General features: G+C 42.4%; 1 long non-coding RNA gene across 7 annotated transcripts in view; it reads right to left on the bottom strand.

Annotated features, from left to right (window-relative positions):
* Window positions 1–15,634, bottom strand: part of LOC308188722 — a 115,087-nt gene that overhangs the window by 64,679 nt on the left and 34,774 nt on the right. Inside the window, exons 1-2 of one of the 7 annotated variants that reach the window (XR_013945722.1) lie at window positions 9,445–15,378; window positions 9,208–9,328 (exon numbers count right to left, since the gene is read on the bottom strand). The exons of 5 other annotated variants lie outside the window; for them this stretch is intronic. This is a non-coding gene — a long non-coding RNA (uncharacterized lncRNA). Of the gene's footprint in view, window positions 1–9,207; window positions 9,329–9,444; window positions 15,379–15,634 lie in introns of those variants that run through there. One more of the 7 variants, XR_013945716.1, reaches the window with a different exon arrangement.

Raw genomic sequence — 15,634 nt, forward strand, 5'->3', positions numbered from 1 at the left:
GGTCTCTTCAGGGGAGTGAAGGGGACAGCAAGCTCTTAATTCAGTTAACGATTGCAGGAAGTGGTTTGTCAGTTTAGAGGTAGTCCCTGCTCAAAGCCAGTGCCCTTCTCAGAAATGAACTTGCAGTTCTCTAAAGATAGATTGCGCAAAACACCAGGGGGCCCTCGGGAACCTGCAGCCACAATTCCCCAGGCAAGGAGTTCCAGAGCAGCAGTGAAATGCCCCGTTTGTGCAGCTGCTCTGTGGACTAAACTAACGCTCGGTGGAGCGGGTCTCTTATGCAAGTTCTCAGGTTTCATATCCGCAGCCACCAAATTTTGTTAAAAATATGACAGCTACTTCTGTCGTATTTTTTTTTCCCATGCAATTTTAACCGTAACTTCAAACTGCACATGATGCATTGTCTGCCTTTCAGGGGTGGCAAAGGGAGGCTTGCATAAAGCAGAGGGCTTCCCTCACATTGCCAGCTTTGGTATGGAAGGGTCAGGTACACTGGGCACAACTCACAGATGTGATATGAGAGTCTGCAAACTACAGCAAGTAATCAATACTCTAGGTGATGTTCAGAGCAGTCTAGTCATGCAATGTGGCAAGGTAGGATTCAGTTATATAGAATTGCCATGAAACAGATAATTGGGAGTGAAATAAGATGGTACTTCAAGGAATAACTCCTGGGTTTTCCTAGAGCAGTAGTGAGGATCTGATCAATGTAATTACAGAGTATCATGGTGTCCCATCCACAGTCCCATGAACTGTACAATCCCCTTCATCAGAACCTCTAACACATCCTGTAACACCATATTCTTCAACCCATAAGAAGCCTTTCCAGCTAATCCATCTGAATGACACCCTTTTGCACTGGGGTAAATCTGGATTATCTGCACCGATGTCAACAGATTGACTCAGAACTTGACATCCTCGCAACTGGAGAACAGAATCTTTGTCTTATTTTCAACCCAACAGTCCTCAGCTAATTTATACTCCTTTTGTTAACCAAAACCACAGAAACTGGCACAAAGGTGAATTGAGTGCTCCATCTAACCCAATATGGAGCCCTTGACAGAAGTAACTACTTTGTGAGAAGACGTCTTACAGTAGGTCCACCCTTCTCCATAACTGCAGGCCAGAACTGGCCACACATCATGCAACACAACAGTGTTATTGGGAGCACGATGGTCCCATTGCCACCCCTACTACCACGTCGACATGCATGTATCTGTCCTAAGGCGCAACAGCAACAGGCTGGATGTCTCTTCCTCGGCAGTGGTGGTTGTATCTCAAAAGAGGAACATGTCCGTCCATCACGATCCTGTCATTCTGTCTCTCCAGAATGACTTCAGCAGTGACAGATCATTTGTTATTTTCTCCCGCAGAGCTTTTACCCTATTGTAGGCCAAACACTTCAGGCAAAAAACAAAACAGCACTGTGTTTTTTTCTGTTTGTGAATTGTTTTTTGTTTGTTTGTTAGTTTGTTATTTTTTTTTACCAGTAGGACCTTAGATGCTGTATGGTATAGTGGGATGGGCTTATTTTCAGGTGTTTTAAACAGAAAGGCCACAAAGCATGGCACTAGCCCTTCCTCATACAGCTCAGGATGGAGACCAGCTAACACATCTTGCTGTGCAGATGCACTTTATGTTGCACTGGGGCAAATCCACAGCTCTCTTCCACAGCTTACTGCAGGTTTTTGCCAAAGGCAGAGCTCACCCTAAAAACATTGCTCCATAAAGGCAGGGATCTTATTCTGAATTCGTGTCCTCAGGTTGGTGGGAATGTGTTCATTTGACTTGTTTCATCTCCAAAGATGATATACCTCCCTTATTGCTCACTGTCCTGTTTCATCTCTTGATGGGGACCATATTAATTTATTTCTTCTCTTTTTAATGAGCTGTGGCTTGAACTAATCTCCTGTGGCAGCATCTTCATGAGGTCTCCCTTCCTCCTACTGCTAGAGTTCTGCAGACATGGCGGCAGGAACCTACTTGAATTCTGCAAGGAAATTCAGAATGTGTAAAAAAAAGTGTCAAACAAACGAGAAAAAAAAAAAAAAGAGAGAGAGAGAGAGAGAGAGAGAGAAAAACAGAAATCAATTCACCTAGAAGTGGGTATTCCACAACAAATGCTAAAGTAAGGGTTCCACTGGCTTATCAAAATATCTTTCCTCCATGGGCAGCATGGCCTTTCCCGACCTGTGGCACCTGCAGAGCCAATCTGCAAACATTTATCTTTTCATATCTCTCTTCTTGAAGCTTATAGCCTTAGCTTAAAGTGCCCTCCTCATATGAAGGTCCTTCCCTTTGCCTTTCTGCTTGTTTTCTTGTAAACCAGTGACGCAGGCAAATAAACCACTAAGTGGTCTACTGACGCCAGCTGCTCTCTCTCCCTCCCCTCTTCCTATATGCGTAGGCACTGGCAGACCTTTCCTCTTCCATCCCCTGAGCAGTGGCTCCAGCTCTCCTTGCAGCACCTGCAGATGAGCTGTGCTGTGTTACACGGGATCTCAGGGAGATGCCACAGCCCCTTTCCTCCTGGAGGAAACACATAATGAAAAATATGCAAAGGGGTGACATAACGTCTCGGTAGCCTCCCAGCCCCAAATGCTACCCATGCCATGGCCAGGCTCTCCATGTGCATTTCCCAGCCTGGGAGCTTGTTCCAGCTTTGGGAAAGAAGGTCATCTGAAATGGTGATGGCACGCTCAGGACCACAATCACCCAGGTATGTTGCCTGTGTTAGCAGCACATCACACTGTCACTGTGATTTCTTCCCCAAATGTTGTTGCTCAAAGACTCTACGCCTGTGTGTCAGTGCTCCACAGACTGGTGCAACACAGTGCACAATGCAGCTGGCAGATGTGTCCTTGAATCATTGGCTTGTTTGCTACTGAACCCTCCCCGTGTACCTCCCGCATCCTTTTAATGGAAAACATTAGCGTTCAGAGCTCACGATCATGTATCGACCCACGGGGGAAGGGAGTCTGCTGTGCTCCCCAGTGGATGAATCAGATGAGTGAATGAGTGGGCTCTGTCTTCCCAGCTTCCACTTTCCCACTCATGGCCCGTTCTTGTGTTCCTCACTTAACGTTACATTCCCACACTGGGCCCTTCTTGTGTAATTTAGATGGAGATTTTCTCCCCTTTCTTTTCCCTCCCTCCCCTCCGCCCCCCGCATCCTCTGTACAACAGAGCTGGCCACACAGCAACAGAGGAAATGAACAACATCTGGTGAGATTGATTCCTCGTTCTTGTAAGCAGTGAGCTAACAGCTGTGTCAGGCATTTCATCCAGCTCTGGAATAGGAAAGAAATCAATCATGCATTCCCTTTACCACACCTCCTCGTTCTGGCATCTGCACTGGTCCTGCAAGATAATTGCCTGATTCACTTTCCTGAAAATATACTGGAATCCCACTCTTTGTACAAAGGATACTGCTCAACATAAATAAAATGATCCCTTGAAAATGCAGGAGTTTTTTTGTTTGTTTTTAAAAGAAAAAAAAAGAAAAAAAGTAAAAAGAAAGAAAGAAAAAGGACAAAAGAAAAAAAAAACGAGAAAAAAGAAAAAAAAGAAAGAAGAAATTAAAAAAAAGAAAAGAAAAAAGAAATAATAAAAAAAAGCAGATCAGAGCACTTAAATGTATGCCCACCTTAGAGAAAAGGAGCTCACTGTATTTAATAAAACTATGCATGAGCTTATGTGTGTATTGAAAAAACAGATTTTTTTTCTTTGCATTTAGATGCCTAATCACAATTGTATCTTATTGCTCCTGGTAGTATTTAGACACTTAGAAACACTGCTTTTAAGTTCTTAGGCATAGGCATTAGTTGTATCACTCTGCACAATGACACCATAATGGTGGCAACATATTTTCTTGGACTAAAATCTTAATGCTGACAGCTCTGGAACTCAGATCATGGGGATAGATGAGATCCAACACAACAGCAGCCATGGGATGAGCAGTAGCTATAGCAGGAGAAGGGTAATTTTCTTATAATTTAAGGGTGCCTGAGCCAGCTTTGGAGTTAAGGATTAATCTCTTCTTTGTGAGTGTTCCTGCTGACACTGCCAAGGAGCTGCCAACTATCCTCAGTTGCCTGGGCAGTTTCTGTGATGTAGGTGTCCTACCACTAAGAACTCGGCGAAGATCCACTACCAAGGCTTCAGTAATAATTACTGTGCCACAACCTCAGACGTGACCACAGAAAATACAGCACAGCTCAGGAAGAAGGATTCAAAGGTAGTTTTTAAGAGAGTCTGGGACAACTGAGCATCTGGTGAATTTTTGCCGTCTGTCCCACAGCTGCTCATACTACTGGTTTTGTAGATGAGCCGGCAGGAAAGAGCATCTTAGGACCATCTTAGTTTTGGGGTACCATGCACAGGCATGCTGACTTTGACTCAGTTTCATTGGGACTTGGGCAAAAAGTAATGCTGAATATCTCTAGAAAGAGATGCCTGATTATCATCAATCTGACCTGGTATTTGGTCTATAATCAAAGCCAAAACTTGGACCCGTCTGGCAGATCAACCATCCAAGCTGCATACCAGACTTTTACAATGGGATTGAAGCTGTTTGTGTTCTTGCTATCAAAGTACTTTCCTAGGAGCACTTCAGAGTTGTGGTCCCCCCCTCCAGGTCTCCAGAGATGTTTCCTGAGGACCCGACAGCATTAGCCATGACCATGAGAAACTTAAAAGCAAAGCATGATGGATGTGGCACACTATCCTGCACAGTTTTGCTAACACTGCAAACAGGTAACTTAAGAAAACAAGAAAGTAATAACTTTTTTTTTTTTTTCTAACTTCAGATATTGTCAGAGGCATCACATGCCCACAAGCTAGATCAGTGGACAGTGAATTTCTCAGTGCCACCTTCATTCTGAAAAGCTGAACAGTAGTGATCACACAACCACTGTGAGGTACATGCAGGATGTATTATATCTTCCTTTTTTTTTTTTTGCCAGCTATATGCACATGAAAAAAAATTCCTCTTCTCAAACCAGTTAGATTCATTACTCTAAAATAATATTGAGAGCTTGGAAGCACACAGAGAAAGCATCCTAAGAGAAAGTGGGAAGCGGCCAATAAAAGACATATGTAATCAAGGAAAGCAAGCTTTAGTGCTAGGGGTTTCCTTGGAGTTGAAGATTTTCCAATAAGCAATGTAACAGAACAGATTTATGATTTCACCATAAAGTTACATGATACCATTTAATGAATTAAACATTCACATACAGGTTCAGAGAAAATATTACTGACTGGGTGAGCATAAAAGCATTGGGACATTCTTCACGTTTATTACTCATGAAAAGCTAAAGAAAGAAAGCAATCACAATAGCAATGAAACATACTTTTCCACCCACATAGCATCTGATCAAATATTCACAGACGGAATTTATATAGGGGTTGATGGTAGTTTTTTTAAGCTGCAGTTGTAAGCTAGGTTCCGTTAAAATACAAATATACACATATATCTTAGGTATTTATAAGAGTCCTATTACCATAATAATTGAGCATTTCTCTTTTAATGCATTCACCCTCACAACATCCTTGGAAGGGAGGATGGGCTACCATTCCCAATGATGAGATGGGAACTAACGCAGAGGGGCTATGGACAATAAAGTGTTTTTTCTGCTTTCAGTTTGGATGTTGCAATGCCTAGAAATTAGGTATTTGGGCACAGGAGAATGCTTAAGAGACACAGAGCTAGACAGTTTCCTAAGCAGTCAATAATAAAGGCTACATGCCCCCCTTGGACAGAGTACAGAGAACTATCTAAAATTAGATGAAATTCCCTGGGACATTCATATTTCCCCAGAATTCAGGTTCTCTTGTCAAGGCTGCATAATAAAAACCTCTGCCAGTGTGAGATGCAGAGCCTGAGCTCCTCTGTTAATTGAGCAGGGCATGTTCTTAAAAGCACGAGCCGAGTTTCAGGCCCTACCCTTCCAGCAGATGCCTCACTCAGGTGAGAAGTAGGGCTCTGTACCAGCAACACTGCCAATTTTGGTATAAATCATATTCACACATCTGCTGCCCTAGAGTGACCTGGGTACTCCGTTGTGAAAGAGTATTTAGGGGGAACCATTGCTGTGCAAACATATTCGGAGTAAAGCAAGGAAAACAGGATAACTCATAGAATCATAGAGTGGCTTGGGTTGGAAGGGACCTTAAAGATCATCTAGTTCCAAGCGCCCTGCCACAGGCAGGGATGCCACCCACTAGAAGAACTGAGCTGGAAGGACTCTTTGAAGGCTCAGCACATTAGCTAGGACATTTCACCAAAAGGGGTGAGTCCTGCCATGCAGCAGAATGCAAGTAAAATACAGCTGACGAATATGCAGGTATAGAAATAAGCTGATTTTTTTGACCACTTCAACATGGCCATTACATACCACAGGTCCCTAGGGGCCTGAATTCTGCCTAAGTAGCCTCTGTGATTTTTTGCCTTAAAACACTCCCCATAGGTGAATGAAGAAGGCTGTGATGAGCTCCCAGGAGCAGCAACAGCCCCATTAAGCAGAACGGAAAAAGCTCCAAGGTTACCATCACGCACCACCGCCTTCAGTTCCACACCATCACACCGGTGCCTTCCTCACGCAAGCGCTCGGCTATGCAGGGAACAGCTCACTCGAGTGACCAAACTCAGCTCAATCACATACCTAAGTGTTTTCCACTCTGACGCTCAGCCTGAGCAGGTCCCTGATGAAATATATTTATAGAAGTTGCAAGACTGATATTTCTGAGGTTGCTGAGAGGGAGCGAATGTCAGCTTCCAAAGCCCTGCTCTTTGCTTGGACCTATGTCACTGACCTGAAAGCATCTCATTTAAACAAGAGTGATATGATAATTTTGCATAATGTAAACTGCTCTTTAGAAGTATAATTCACCAAAGAAATGAGGCTGAAAGGAAGCCTCAGACCCAGAAAGCACCGTTCAGTTGGGTTGACACAAAGATGGGATTCAATGCAGATTCAATGTGCTGGCATACACCCAAGGGCCTCGTGCCTACAAATTTTGTTCCAAATACAGAAACCCATAATCTCACGGAGAAAAACAGCCCAAAGTATCCAAAAGCGGTAATTGGCTCAAAACACTATGGAAATAGGCCAGAGCTACATTTGCTTCAGATGTGGTGGGAAATCATTCAAACCTTAGCATCAGTGTTCTGGTCAGTTTGGAAATCTGGGTAAATTTGACACCACTACTGTGCTGAAAACATTCAAAAGATTTTTCCCACTCTTCTCCCATCCCTACCTCTAAAGGAAGAGCTCAGCACTGCTCAGCCTCCAACTTTGACAAGGGATATATATGTTACCTAAATCCTCTTTGACAGACAGAGATTAAAGTATATCTCTATAAATAAATAAGCTCCATCCAGTTCCCAGTTACCAAGTGGGAGAGGAAGTTATACAGTAAAATCTTCAAAATACACAGGCAGCTGGCTTGAGCACTGCATTCATTCCTCCAAAAACACACAAAGGCATCTTGTTCTGTCACTGACCGTCTTGCTACAGAGGGATAAACACTTGCACACCAGGAGGAAGGACAACTTCAGTACTGTACATGCCATCAGCTGTCACTGAATTCAGCTGTAGGTGACATTGACCATATGTTCACTCCTGTAGATTTTATATTCTGCAAGAAAACTGTTTCAGAAACTGCCTGGCCTTTTCCAGCATCATCGGTCCTACAAAAGCTTGGATCTAGGGCTGTTGTTTCATAGCAATTGGCAGGTTAAACTCAGAGGGTACCTGCCTTGACTGCCCACTCTGCCTCTATCCTAGAGACTGCTGCACTGCAGTAAATACAGTCAAAGAGCACACGATGCAGTTCCCAAACTATCATCTCCAACCTAGACGGTTTTAACAGAGCAAGATGCAAATGGCTATAGTCCAGAAGTTATTTCACATGCAATTCAACTTCCCTGCAAAGGAAAGAAGCAACCTCTGGGAGAGGGGAGGAAGGAAATATTGGGGGTAGCAATTATATCTGCCATCTAAGGTTTAATCTTCCTGTCCTTGTGAATCAACATCCTTAGGAAAAAATCCATTTGGAACTTCAAACCATCCTACTAAAAAACATCCCATGTGTTATTTTTTTTTCAGCAGCATGGCTCAGTGCATTATTGGTGTCATCTTATTTTGTTATTCTAATTTTAAAAAGCATTTCATTTGAGTAAAGCAGAAAAACCTCAGGCTCTTTTTTTTCAGTTCATTGTTTCTAGACTGAAGTTGAATATACAAAAATCAGTTCAGCTGGTTTTTGTCATTACTAGAAATAAAATAATGACTTAATGACTTACTATCACATGGCATTCAGATTACAAAAGCAGCACTACATAAAAACCAATGCAGCACATATTAAATGGATTAAAATTGAGCTAGATTTCGAATAGTGACTGTATGATGTGGTTACTGGAAATAGCTGGGGATTAGACTCAGTGACCCAGGAGGTCTCTTCCAGAGTTGTACTCCTAAAAAGCAATTGTTAATAGGGAATCATCATCAAAGGGGGGGCATTTTCTGTGGGTCCTACAGAGATTTCCTTTGTCCAATGTTATTCAACATCTTTAGCCAGAATGGTAAAATTTTCAGAGGATCCAAACATTTGGAGAACTGTAAACAATAATGGGAATGGGTCAATTGTGCTCACAGCTTGGTAAACTGTGCTATTTTGAACGTCACTCTACAGCCAAATGCAGTATTCTTGCATCTACCACAAAGTCATTCTTAGAGCATATTCAGAAGTAGGCAGTCCCAAAAACCTGATATGCTGTCCTGTAAAACAGAAGATACAATACTCAGTTATACTGAAAGTATATTGTGCCAAAGCAAGATGTTATTATTACCTCTGCATATGGTTCTGGCAAGACCACTGCTGTAATAATATGTACAATCCAAGGAGGTAGCTGAAACACTGGAAAGGGATCAGAAAAAGGCTGCAGCAATGATTTGATGTCTGGAAAATCTGCCTTAAAACAAAAGACTTAAGAAACTCAGCTCTTTAACTTCTCTAAGAAATAAAGAAGCAGTGGGATCACAGTCTGTACGTAGGGGATGGAAAATATTTCTGATAATAAAAAGTTCCTTGGTTTATCAGACAAAAGGCATGCAATGTCTGACCAGCTAGAATTTGAAATTAGGTTCAAATTAGACAACAGATACATTTTTAATATTGAGTTCAGATAATCATGGAACAACTTACCAAGGAAAGTGGTAGATGTGTAAATCTCAGGAAGTCTGAAAGACCAGGTATCTTCCATAACGACATGGCCTGGCCGAAGGAAATAATATTCATCTTGATATGGGAATGGACAGGGCCCTTGCTGGAAGGAAAGCAGTATGGGAGATCAAAGCCCTGTTACTGACTTTAAAACCTGAGAACAAGCTGATCTGCCCACTTTCACAGACCATCACATGCAGTCACAAAGTAGAGTCTTACAGGAGTCTCTCTGTCCAAAGAACATATATATTTTGACTTCAGTGAGCCATGTATTGGGACTTTATTCTTTCTAAATCTTTCCACTCCTTGAGTAGTTCTCATGTCTTCTTTTAATCCAGTGATTCCTCTTGCATTCCCATAAAGTTGTCATTTCCTTCAGCTGCTCAGACTGATGAAAGAGCCATACAGAAATAAAAGCTAAATGAGGTGAAAGTATACCCCATAAAACCCCCCATTAAGGAGTCTGTGGAGAAATTTCCTACTCCTTTGGCTCAGATAGCTATATTTTATTCCTTGTAGGAAACAGAAAACCCTTAATCCCATAAGAATGCAGCCAGAATCAAAGAGTAAGAGGAGGCATTAGGTTGCAAGAAGAGGAGGAGGGAGGAAAAGAAAGAAAGAAGAATTTCATGGTCAGCCCTTCAGCAGAGTTTGAATGAAGGGGCTATCACTGCAGCTACTGCAAGGAGCACAGACACAGAGCGGAGAGGATAGGGGAGAAAAATATGTTAAAATGAAAATGTACACAAAGTCCACAGTCAGATAGTACTGGATTAACACAGTGTAATAGACTATTGAGTGCTTAATGAGCCAAACACTTTTAAGAAAAAAAAAAAAAGGAAAAAAAAAAAAGGAAAAAAAAAAGTCCATTGTGGAAAAGAAGATCAGAAAGAAAAGAAATGCATGAAACACTTGTGTTCAGTCATGACTAATTAAGAAATTGTTAGAAACAGTAGATTTGATAGTTTCTCATCCTTTAGATGTGAGAAACCAATTCTTCTTTAGATCAAAATATATTCTGTCCCCTCCCAACTTTCAGGTTATTTCTTACCCTTACTTGTTTGTTCTGTGTGTGTGTTTATCCTTCAGTACTACAGCTTGAGCAGTGATCAAACAAGACCAGAAACAGTTTGGTATGACATCCCATTATGAAAAACTGGTATTTTATGAAAGGTGTATGGTAGAAATATCACTTTTCTCAGGCTGCTCAAACAGTTGCATGTCTTTGTGGGCTATTTAATTTCTACTTTTGATCAATATATCTTATGTATTTTGTTTTTTGTTGTTCTACATTAATTCATGTGATGTAAATATAATTCTTTCACTTGCACTTTCCTGGTTTTCTCAAGTTAGTAAGAGACAGAGGGATTAAACCTGTGTCTGTGTTTTAGTGAACCAATATTCCACTATATGATAGATGTAGCTTTTCTTAGACATTTTAATACATTTCTGTGACAAATGCTGCCTGAATTTCTGGCACCTCCTGTTCAAGTTAACTCCAGTGTTACCCAGAAGACACTCAACATCACTCAGGGTTTGGGCTTGTATCATTTCAATTACTTTTTCCCCAAAAGGAGTCCTCATTATTTTTGCAATTTTTCTTGTCTTCATTGTTGTCAAATTGCTTCTAAGAGATGAACACATGGAATTCATTGAGCATACAACAAAACCCACATTCAATTAGATATTGACTGTCTTGAAGGATAACAGCAATAAAATGCGGCCAAGGGGAAAAACAGTTTACGGGTTATGATATAGTGACCCAGGCGTTGTGGGCAGAGGGGAATTTTACATAATCAAAACAACAATGGGGTGAGTGTGGGGAATGGCATTGTCTCCTCCACGCCCTGTGATCACAGCACTGTTCCTGGAACCAGCCCTGCCGTTTGTGAGAAAGACTCCTTGAAAATCATACCCACAGATTTTCAAACTGCCTTCAGCCACGTGGACCACAGCTTCACCTGAAGTGAGCCTAGCTAGCTGTCTGCCATAATCACACTGTGTTTTCTCACTCCATCCTCCACACCAGTCAGAAACCAGCAAGCCAAACTGCCATCCTTTGACCTCACTCCCTTACAAAAAGAATGTCCCTTACAAAAGTGTAAGGAACTTTTTTGCCCATGATATGGACTACCCCTGAGTAGATCACCATGCCAGGATCTACAGATAACTGTGACTTCCAGCACAGCCTTTAAGTCATCTGGTTTTGGCTGTTTATCAAGCCTAAAATTTTTGTCTGTGCTCCATCTAGGCAAAGGAGAGGGGTTAATTTTAAAGCAATTCATCCCGCCCAACAGAGTTGTTTCAGGGAGGTGCCTGTCTTACTCGTTTGATGACAGATGGGGACCGAGTGTGCAGATGGCCATGGTAGGTGGACTGAATTACATCCTTACTTTCTGGCTTCAGAGGACAGTTTTCAATGGGTGTGGCAGTAGGCCTATTGAAATCCACTTTGTTGGCTTCAAACCAAAGCAAACATGAGCTAAGAGCATGAAGGAGGATGCATATCCTCTAGGAGACCACCAAGATTTGTATCATTCCCTGTCTCCTTTGGTTACTGAAGAGGTCTAAAGTTATTAGGCTTCTAAATGAGACACCTCATTTGAATGACTGAAATGAGATTGGCTAAGTCTCTCTTTCCTGACAGTCTCTGCAGTTACTTCCTTGCAGCGCCCAGATCTGTCAGCTGTACAACTTCTGTAGGATAAATTCTGATCAAAGTCACAGTCCTTTGCCTGTTTTTGCAGAGATACATTCTCGCACCAGAAACTGCAATAACACATGAGAATCAGGGCTGTCACTAAACTCACACACCTTAAAACTCCACATGTCTTTTCTTCTTTATTCTCTTCCTCTAGTTCATTTAATCCTTTCCTCCCCTCTGACTCTTTCCAAGTGAACACATTATGGAGTCCGCCTGCCACTTTCCTTCCCCCACTCTCCTGTGCCACATTAGGAGTTTATGTTAAAGGTTTCGGCCCTGTTGTGCTGTGGCCTGAACCACACAGCACTCTTAAGGAACGTTCTATGCAAAATGCTCCATTTCCCTAGAATTCACTCCCACTTTCAGTATCTTTTTGCAGAGAATCTTTTGTGGGAAAATATAAATAATTTTCCTTTTCTCTTTCGTGTCTTAATTCCATGGTAGATAAAACCTACCAGTAATTTAGTTTTCCCCTTTCATATGTCAGATCTGTACCAACCAGAAGGCTTTATTCTGAAAGCAGCTGAGTATACCCCATATATATCTGCCATCGTTCATGGGTTGCTTTAGCAATTCAGGAATAGGATTATTCCATCCCAGGGACATCTTGAGGTACTGTTTTGTCTCACTTTGGGATGAGAGCATGCTCTAATTACAAGCGTCAATGAGTTCCATCCAAACATATCTCTGCTTACAAGTTTGTGTGACTAGACCTGGTCTTTGGCAATTTTGCATATGCCCATTGGTGCTCCAGCATTCAGTTCCAAGACCTAGGATTCAGGTGGAACCTGTCATTCACTGGAGAAGAATTTGACCTTTCCATATATTTTAAGAGGGATTTTCAGGATGGGGATATATATTTCACTGACATTCTGACCTCACCTGTCTCTCCACTGTGCAACCTAATGGACCCAAGTCACAAGTCTGAAACACTTTGAGGATATTAGCCTGAAGCAGGTGAGTGAAATCTATTTTCCTGCTGCAGATTCACCTCTGGAATCTGCAATGCTTTCCCGTCTAGTTTCCCAGAGGGAAGCTACAGTCCCTGCATCATCCCAGTCCACAAACCTGGGACACTGCCAAGAAAATCTGGAGCCAAAGGAGGGGAACGCAGTCTCCTACCACAAGAAAAAGAGTGGCTGGTGCAGATGTTTCCTGTGTGCTCTTCTCTGCAAATCTGTGCTAACTAAGGGTGCTCAACGCAGTTTGCATCAAACAACTGATGTGAACTTTCACCCTCAATTCAAGCTACATACTGGTTTGAAAAGCATGGCGAAATGCAGACCCAGATCAAATACCCTGGCATTGGAAAAGCTCTGTGTTACTCCAGTGCTAACATTACTTACTACTAGAATCATACTGTACAAACCATTTCAAAGAGTATCTTTAATGCTAAATCATTACAGAACAGGAGTGACGTGGGGGATATAATTCAACCATGCTCTGGAGTAGACTTCTTTCACAGTTACAGCTACAAGACAACACCAGTGGCTTGCTCGTATGTGTGAGTTACCAGCAACACCTTCTTTTGCAAGGCTAAGACACAAATGCCTGCAGTGGGCTCCACAATTCATTCTCTTCTTCCTTAAAATCAGTCACAGAGGCTAGCATTGCTCACACTGATTGTAGCACATATTCCTCCTGTATTCCAATTTCTCTTCACCCATTTTGATGCATGACTGCTCCTTTTGGTCAGACACTATTTCTATGAGTTCTTGTGACACCTGTAGCTTTACAAGCAACAATTTCTAAGCTGCTGTGACATTCAGCTGTTTGATGAGTTCAAACAACCTCTGTTCATTTATTCATAAGAATCTCAGTTTGAGGCTCCAAACACCTGCTTTTCACAAATGGTTACAGAAATACAATTGCTCACAAAAAAAGCACATCAAGAAGTCAGGAAGGGTGTAGACTGATTTCTAGTTTAGCAAACCAGTTGGCAACAGAACCTTTTTTTCTTTTCAGCTATCTGAATCAGGTGCTCTCACCTTTTCTATATCCAGAATCACATGCCATGGTACAAACTGACCTTCTCTGACACTATTAGCGAAGACCTATTTTGAGCTGGTATTGCTAAGACCAACATACTTGTTGCCTTCTCCTGAGAGTTTGGACATTAAGAACAAGGGACAAATGTCCTAAAACATCTCAGCTAGATCCACTGAAGACTCATTTGTCAATCTTTCCTTCCCTAGAAGTAAATTTTTTGAAACATGAAAATATACTTACTAAGATCAGCTGTCTCTGAACCAGATTTTTAGAAATGCTTCCATTTCCGTCCCATGTTATCACAATTTCTTACGGAGCACAAAGGATACTTAATCCAAATTCCAGTGCTGGCTGATTTGGGGGAACCTGCACTTCTCTACCTACCTTTTCATCCTTACAGACATTTTGCATCATGCATCAAGTTTCAGAGAGTGGTCCTTCACTATCACACCCTGTTCACTGCCACCTATATGCATGGACAACAGGTATTAAATTGTTCTGAAACGTAGAAATTGTCCTTCTCCCATCATACCGCTCCTCTCCGCACTAGCACTGGATGCAAACCACCATGCAAATAATTAACACGCTTGCCTCCCTTGGGGTTGACTGATAAAATGGAATCAGACAAATGAATTTTTGGTCCCCACTGATCTTTGAGTGCACTGTGTTATGACAGGGTGTGAGGTGACATGTCAGATAATGTATCGTGTCACACTCCATGACTATTTGATGCCATTTAATGTAATGCGTCCTGGCATGACATGATGGGATGACACAGAATGAGAAAGAAGCTGAACTGGAAATACCAATTACCCACTCTTAACCCTGAGGCAGTAGGGGAAAACTATGCCTGTGTCTGGGTGACCCTGGCTCTGCTTATTGCCTGAACTTCATAATTCAGGGAGTTTGTTTCTGGTGCTCCTCGGTCCGAGGTCATTACTATCCATTCAGATGACCAAAGTATCTGTAACCGTCGCCTTCATCACAAATCCAGGAGAAGCAGTGGAGAAATCAACTGGAAAAAAATGTAAATCACTGTTCCCAGAGTGTCAAGTCGAGCTGATATTTTGTGGCTAATGAGCTGCAAAGCCACAGGGTATAACGAAAAAAGAAAAGGCAGGAGAGAACAGGCACCACACTGGTAGTGAGGCTGAGCCAGAGAGCGGTCTTGCATCCAAAGGCTGCACAGACAGCCAGGGTGGAGGCTTGTGAGGTGTCCAGCAGTGTGGAAATGAGCAGGACATAGGGACAAGGCACCCTGTTATGCTGTCGGTCAGCACGGTGAGAGGTTACTCTCCCAGCCTACCCCTAGCAGCTTGCTGTCACCTTTCTCTCCATCTGCAGTCACTGCTCCTCTGACCTACCTCCCAACCTGCTAAGGGAATTGATGCCTGAAGTGATCCACCCCAACAATCCAAGTCAAAGCAAAGCCTCGTGTTCAGCCCTCTTGAGCATGGGGTGAGGGCTGACCCCTCAGCATATAGCCAGGGGTGAGCAGCAGCATCCCGCATCCCTTGGCTGCACCAGACAACACGAGTCACCAGCATGAACTAAAGTGACCAAAATACTCCTGGATAGTTGTGATGCAGAGTCTTAATTTCATGACGGCTGAGCTTATTCCTTCTGACAAGGCAAATGTCAGCAAGGTTTCAGAAATTTCTTTTTTTGCTTCTCAAAATCACCTTCCACCTTCACACCTTCTTGCATCTCCATCAC

Source organism: Anser brachyrhynchus, assembly GCF_964034855.1.
Source record: "Anser brachyrhynchus genome assembly, chromosome: 2".
Lineage (NCBI taxonomy): Eukaryota > Metazoa > Chordata > Aves > Anseriformes > Anatidae > Anser > Anser brachyrhynchus.